Raw genomic sequence first — 8,019 nt, 5'->3', positions numbered from 1 at the left:
AAATTTCGCATAAACTCGAACATTGTTGATGCAGCAAACATGCACATGACCCACTACTTATGAATTTTGATAACCCTTCCCCCACCCACCTTAAACAAAACTTTTGCATTAATACCTCACACGTGAAAATCCAAAGTCAGAGACGTATACCATACATCATACATGTACCAAATACAGATCAATTTCTGCACACCGACTCGATCATCATCAATAATCCATCACTGTCCCACCGATCACAGGGTTCTTTTCCGGCTAATGTATCACTATTTATTTATTAATAGTAATACCCATCATGCATATATAAGAAGGGATGCTGCTCTACATTGGATCTATCCATCACCAGTTGATCACCACAACTCTGATTCTCTGAAAAACCAGAGAGATGGAAGCTGAATCGGTTAGAGGCCCATCTTCTTGTTGCATTCTTCTAGCCTTTCTCTTTCTGATGGTCTTTAGCTCATCAAACATGAAGACCTGCACCTGCTTAGCGACAAACACTAGCAACCCCAACACCACCGATTTCATTCGAACTTCCTGTGGTGTGACTACGTACCCCCAGCTTTGTTACACTTCTCTCTCTTCCTTTGCAAGTTCCATCCAAGCCAACCCTAGGAAGCTGGCTCAAACAGCACTCAACATAAGCATAACAAGCGCCCAATCCACATCAGTCTTGGTCTCCAAGTTATCACAACGCCGTGACCTGAAGACTTGGGAGGCGGCCACCGTGAAGGACTGCGTCGACCAAATTGAGGACTCCATTGATGAGCTCAAGCAGTCTCTAGAGCAGTTGCAGAAGCTGGAGGGACCTGGCATTGATTTCAAGATGAGCAACATAAAGACATGGTTGAGTGCAGCTCTGTCGAATGACGAGACATGTATGGACGGCATCGACGGCAAGGACATCAACGAGGAGGTCAACAGCACGATCAAGAAGAGTATTCTTAACGTTGCCAAGCTCACCAGCAATGCTTTGGCCATAATCAACCATCTCACCTAACACCCAGTTGAAGTCATCACCCTAGCAAGCTAAAGCTATGGTTCTTGGTTCTTGGTTCATACCCATGTGATGTATTGAAATTAAATGTATATTAATGAGCCCTTCGAATTGATGCTCGTGGTATATAATATTTTTATATTTACGGCATTCAGTGCCTCTAAGCTTGGTGTCTGTATGAACAACTTTTGCTAATTATCATCATTAATTCTTCAGACAGTTAATGTCTCCTCAGCGGCTAGTTGGTCACTGTCCAGCAAAAGAATGGTTGTTTAAGTTTGATCTGGTGAGCATTTAGGTCAAATCTCCTAGGACTAGCTAGGAGAGTTTCAACGGCCCCAAGTTGAGATCCAGAGCCTATTAAACTCTCCACGAGTTGCATTCTAAGAAACCGGAAGCCACTTGAAATCGCAATATCAGACCATTATTACCACTAACATTTTATTTGATTTATCAATTTCATTTACAACTTTAGACAAAAAGAAAAAAAAAAAGGACGAAAACGTGGCTATTAGCTAAAACATAGTGGAAATTAAAGACTTGTTAAGCAAAAATCTTAAATGGGAAAATTATAGGAGTTTGCTTCAGTTTACTCCATCGGTTACAAGATAATATTAGAAGTTGTTTTCAGACAATTGGAATCAAAATGCAAATGATTTAGGGTTTGTTTGGTTTGCAGTAAGAATCAGAATTGGAATTGGAATCGGAATCGGAATCAGAATTCTTCAGAATGAGAATTAGAATGGTATATTCCTATAGTATGTTTGGTTCAGACAGGAATGAGAATGAGAATTAGAATCAGTATGAATGAGATTAATTTCATTCCCAAGTGAGGGGCAGGGAATGGTCATTCCCTCAAATGGGGAATGCCATTCCAACAGGAATGGTAATGAGATTCCGATTCTGCCCAACCAATCAGTTGGAATCGGAATAGCCCATTCTGATTCCGGTTCCAGACCCCTATTCCAGCAAACCAAACAGAGTCTTATTCTCTTTACCTGTTTGTTCAGATAATAATCAGAATCAGAATCAGAATAATCTGATATCGAATTCTCATTCCCAATAGAGGGGAGGTAATGTTCATTCCCTTAAATGGGAGAATATCATTTCACCAAGAATGGAATTGAAATTAAATCCCCATTCCACCCAACTAAATAGTTGGAATTGAAATGAGTCATTCTGATTCCAATTCCAAACCCCTATTCTTGTATGTCAAATATATCTTAATTTTTTAAAGGTCAGACTCAAATGGGACTAAAAACCAAAATGCTCATTGGGTCACAGTCTTACAGATTAACCAGATGGTTAGTCCATTCAAGGGAAAATCTAGGATACTAAAAAGATACAGTATCAAAAGAGCTTTAAGTAATCAAAAGTACTGTTGTTGATTGACCGGAACCCACAATATAATGGTCACTAGGTCACTAGGGAGATGTTTGAAACCGTGGCCCTTTTTCGAAAAGAACAGTGCCACATCAGATCCACATAGGCATTTCAACAAACGCCCATGTATCTCATTGTTTGGTTCATCCGATTATTAAAAAATTAGGCATGCCTCGAAAATCGGGACCCCACCGATGCATGAAACGCTAAATTTGGCATTTCATGCATAGGTGAACCGTTTCCCCCAATGGTTGACTGATGTGTATCCTATGTGGTGCTTACTTGTCGCTACATACATGAAAAACAGTGATGAAAATCACCTTACCAAACAGCATAGTATTGCTCACTGCCTACGTGGCAAAAGCATTTTTTTGTAAAAAACGGGTTTTGAAAGTATGAACATTTTTTCTTAAAAATCGGTCCCAAAAAATGCCCACACTTCCAAGCACCATGTAGATTACCGAGTCAATCATATAATTTGATCCGAATCCCACAACATTGGATAATGCCCTCTTTTGCGCCTACCTACCCTTTGCATCCATATTTTAGGGTGGAGAAGTAAAAATAAATTCGGATTTGCTCCTTACAAAATGTGAATCACGTTGCAACCATCAATTTAGAATATCTCCCAGGTTGACAGTATACAAGTATAGGACATATTCCCCATCTGTGGCGGCAAATGTGTGAGTTGGTGTGAGGCACACTCTCCGAGGAACAAATCCGGATTTTGAAAAAAATAAATAAATACACAGCATTTTATTTCTCTGATTTCATTAGATTTTAGGGACCAATATCCAGTGCTATTAAATATGAGTACAAATATACAGACACGTATATATTTAACCCTTTATTGAACCTATTTTTGAATAAAAACCATATTAATCCAATTAATTTCATAAAATAATCGTATCATTCTTTGATTTTTTCTATTTTCCTTAAAATTTTCAATCAAGATCCGCACTGCTCTAATTTTTCATAATAAGATTAAAAATTATTTAAAGAAAATCAAAGGAAATGATAGATAGAATTCAAATCAACCCCCCAACAAGATTAAAAATTATTCAAATCAAGATCCGCACTGCTCTAATACACATCCCCGTCTGTGTATTAGAAACATCTCCTGATGATGACATCATCATTTCTGGTATTATCATGGGAAGATATTCCCAATACATGGAAGAGATGTGATGTAAGATGTTGTGGGGGCTGATTTGATCTCGGATACATAGGGCTCAGTTATCTTACTGGTGCAAAACTTGGAACCTGGATTTTCTCCTCATATCAGATTCGAAATTAAATGAATCCGGCGCTTCAACAATTGTTGAAGCTCAAGGAAAATAATGAGGTCTGATAGGCTGTTGGAAGGACAACCTCCTTGTAAAGGTGGTGGACTCTTCTCAATGTTTCATAGAATTGCTGGTAACTGAATCCAGTCCGGGGGGTTCGAAATGGACTTTATTTTTTGTCTATGGTTATCCAAGCAGAGGTAACAGAGGGATTGGTTCCTGAATGAAAAATGTTACTCTCTACACCATGGATCTTGATGGGTGATCTAAATGACATCCTAGACAGTGGTGACTATGAGGGAACCAGTAGATCAATCCATGTTTCGAATCCTTTAAAAGAGTTGGTTAGGCATTTTGAGCTTCAAGCCTTGGGAAGTAGTGGGCCTTTCTTTACTTGGTCAAATAACCAATCTGGCTCAAAGAAAAACTAGACAGAACCCTAGCCAGTAATGCTTGGGTTGATCTCTTCTCAAAAGCAAAGCAATTTGTTCTTCCAGCTATAAACTTAGACCACTGACCTCTCCTCTTGGACACAAACCCTCCGTCTTTGAATGGGAAAAAATCTTTTCACTTTCTACCCATGTGTGCAGAACATGAAGAGTGTAGACTTATTATCACCTCTAGCTGGAAAAAAAATATAGAGGATCCATAGATTTTCAAATAACAAGGAAACTTAAAAGTATCAAAAAAAAAAAAGATTAGGGGTCTGGAGCAAAAAGGAGTTCGGAAACATTCATAAAAAACTCCGAGAGTTGGAGGAAGATATTGTAAAAACATAGCAATCATCCGATTCAATCAAGGATAAAGAGAATTTACAGTCCATGAACATATGGCTACAGTATGAGGAACATATATGGAGGCTAAAATCAAGGGAGTTGTGGTTAAAATAAGGGATAAAAATACCAAATGTTTTCATCTCAAGATCAAAAATAGAAGGAGATGGAATGGCATTGAAGAAAGGAGAAAATAATTGGGTCATGGTAATGAAATTCCAGACTGCTTTAAACAAAAAATGTTAAACGTTAGTGGGGAAGAAGAAATCTTTAACCCACAATATCTAGAAAGTTTAATTGACCCAGTCCTTAATGAGGAAAATCAAGCCCAACTCCTCCAAATCCCATCTCTAGAAAAGTTAATGTTAGACAGTGTGTGCCCTTAGCTCCAATCATAATGATGTACCTTATGACATTTAATGTAAATGAATAAAGTACATATTTGATTCATGTTATTGTGGTGTGTTTCTGTGTAATACCCTTAAACTGGACACATATGAGACTCGTGTTAGTTTAGAATGTTCACAGCCGTTGGATAAGTCTGGGGAGATTTATTCTGGCAAGGCTGACACTGATGTGCCGCCAAATTGGTTGGGGTAGCATGTCTCAGCTGCCAGGGTGAGACCCGAGGTACATGCAATGTAGGTTTACTTGAAACCCTGAACTGGACCAGATTTCCAATATTGCCGTGGACCTTGGAGATTGATGGGCAAAACTGGAAAGTCACACCTGACCCCTAGACTCGATTATGATATTGCACTAGGTGTCGGATTACAGGCGAGGGAGAGGTCCTCTCTTGTCGGGTAGTGTTCGATCATTATGGGCTGAGAGGTTAAGTGTAAAACCATTAAGGGTGATACCTGATGGGCTAATCTTGCATCTGCCCACAGTCCCTGGGTTTTTATAAGGTGACTTGGCCCAGGGACCACTTAGTGTAAGTGTTGGGCCCATTAAGAGCCCATGGTGATGGGCTTAGGGTTTCAATGTCTATAACAGTGTATTCGGCCAGACCTTGTAACAAAGGCTGGGCTGAACCCATGTGGCTGATGTATAGATCAATGTTTGGGTCCCACGCCATACAAAGTAACCCAACTGGGCAGCAGTTTGGAAGGTTGATGAGCACATAGACTTATTAGGCCTAAAGCCCATTTTGAACTGGTCTAATTTGATTAGTTAAAGAGAGGGGTGGATCTGGGATTGGATCAGCAGATAGGATATGGAGTTATCCCTATCCACTCAGAGAGTCCAGATCTGAATACAGATTTGGATCTGGAAACCTCCTAATGAGATTAGGAGAGCTGATATAATCTGCAGATAAGATAAGGATCTATCCTTATCACTTAAAGAGAGTCCAGATTCAAATAAGGATTTGAATCAGGAAACTCCTAATGGAATTAGGAGTTGATCTCTTTAAGTCTATAAAAGGAGGAGGGGGCGAACCATTCAGACATCTCAAAAACCCCAAACATCAAATCTTAGATCACCTAGAGAGAAGACAACAACAATGTGACTATGCCATCTTCTCCCTGCGTTCTCCTCCAGTTGTCGCCAATTGCCCGTTCAATCCCCATTCTTGTAGGAGCGATCAAGAATAGTTCTTGATATCAGTATTTGGAGAAAGGCTGATCTGAAGTCGTGCTCACAGCCTCCATCGAATTCTTGCTAAAGGGTTCGGTTCTTAGGAAGAACACTGCTGATACTGCCACCCTACACTGTGTCATCTTCAGTGGGAGTAGACTTTGGAGATTTCTTTGGGCGTGAACACCTTCATTGGGAGTTACTGCTACTCTGTATCAGGTATATCCCTCTCCTACCTTTTGGTTTCAGATCTTGTCCAATTCTTGATTCAAGATTGATCCTTGAAAATACATATTTTCTAAAATAGGGAATGTGATTCCCACATGGGAGAAAGAGAAATTTTTTAAATTTCGCCCTACCTACCTGCAGGGTTCAGCTATCCAGATGATGGATCTCTCATCCCTTTAGTGGTATCAGAGCCAGGTTCAAATCTTGAACCGAATTAGACAAGATCTGAACCTGCGCAAATGGGCAAAAGGTGTTCTTCCCGATTTGCGCAAATTAGGGTTTTTCTAGGAAATCGGTTCCCAGTTATAGGGCGAATGATCTAAAATTAATTTTTATAAATTTGGAATATATTTAGAATTGTTCTTTATGATTTTCTTGATTTATGGGTTGTTCGTACAAAGGAGATCGAAATCTTTATTGGCGCAGGATATCTGCGATTTGCCGATTTTTACATTCTGGTCTGTAATTAATTATTTATTTAATTTTAGACTGAATGTATAGGTATTCGATCTGATGTGATATTAATAGAAAAATTATGGTTTTTTCTATTTATTTTATTTCAAGATCGAAGCTGGATGCGCTGGAGAAGGAGAATTCGCAGAAGGAGAAATCGCAATCTGCGATTTGCAGTTTATGAAACTGCAACCAGTGATCTAACGTTTGTTTTGCAGGTTTGAGATGTGCGAACAGCCCTGTTACGGTTTCTTGTTTATTCTTTAATCAGTAAATTTAATTTCAGATCGTTTTCTTGAATTAATTCTTTAATTAAAAATCAAACCCTACACCCATTCGAATCAGATTGGTCCAAACTGGTTGGACCGAATCTGTGGTTCGATGGAGGCTGATGTCAGCCCTAATTTCCCACTTTTGGGTCAAGGGATTGATAGTTAATTATGAGATTTAATTTGGCCCACACCTGTAAGGCCCTATTTTAAAGAGTTAAAACTGCTAAAGCCCACTAACTGCAGAAAAGCTATATGGGCCGAACTGCTCAATGCTATTCAGCCCATATACCTAGATAATATTAATCAGTAATATTATGGATTAAAATGGGTTTTAATAATGGGCTTTACAGATATTAATTGATTGGATCAATTCTATCCTTGCATGTGATGTATGGATGTGTGATGTGCAACGTACATGGGCCATAAGTACTTGGCCCATGCAGATTCGATAGTGGCTCTTGCGCACACCATGGCTGAATGCACATCATTGCCATGGTTTCCCTATGGGTCATTGGATGACCTCCATCAGTAGTGTGCCCCACACCCTTGAAAAGGATACGTGCGGAACCCTAGCCGTTTAGGGCCTACCAGAAATCTGGCTTTATGAAAGTCAGTGGGAGCCACTTTGGTTTAACCTAAATTAAACTAGGGCATAACTTTTGTTCCCTCCTGAAATATGAGTGCATGTGATAGAGAGATTCATATGATTAACTCTCTAAAGGCCTTCCATCATTAGCTTGAAGATGAGTCCTTCAGTAATGAGGAAACGCACCATAAAATTGGGCTATCCATTTGCTACTGGATTTGTCGGAATGTTTCATAAGATGATAGGGACTTCATAGACCAATATGGGAGGGGCTTACCAGAAAATGGAAGACTCTCTCATGGTACCTTGGTGTTCACGAATATGATGGGTGAGCACTAAGTAGATAGAAATGTTTAACCTAAAATGGCAATGAACCTTGCCTGAGAGAGGCCAAAGGGAATGCTCATACGATGAGTGGATATGATCCTTTATAGAAAGGTGGTGGGGTTATGAAGCTAACAGTTGG

At 39.5% G+C, this 8,019-nt stretch overlaps 1 pseudogene; it reads left to right on the top strand.

The window, feature by feature from the left end:
• The first annotated feature begins 382 nt into the window (after positions 1–382).
• LOC104602406 (21 kDa protein pseudogene) lies at positions 383–997 on the top strand (annotated as a pseudogene).
• The last annotated feature ends 7,022 nt before the right edge of the window (positions 998–8,019 follow it).

The sequence above is a fragment of the Nelumbo nucifera genome, chromosome 1, assembly GCF_055504915.1.
Source record: "Nelumbo nucifera cultivar China Antique chromosome 1, China Antique-T2T, whole genome shotgun sequence".
Taxonomy (NCBI): Eukaryota; Viridiplantae; Streptophyta; class Magnoliopsida; order Proteales; family Nelumbonaceae; genus Nelumbo; species Nelumbo nucifera.
Note: the sequence above shows the minus strand (reverse complement) of the source record. Positions and strands in the feature narration are given on the sequence as shown.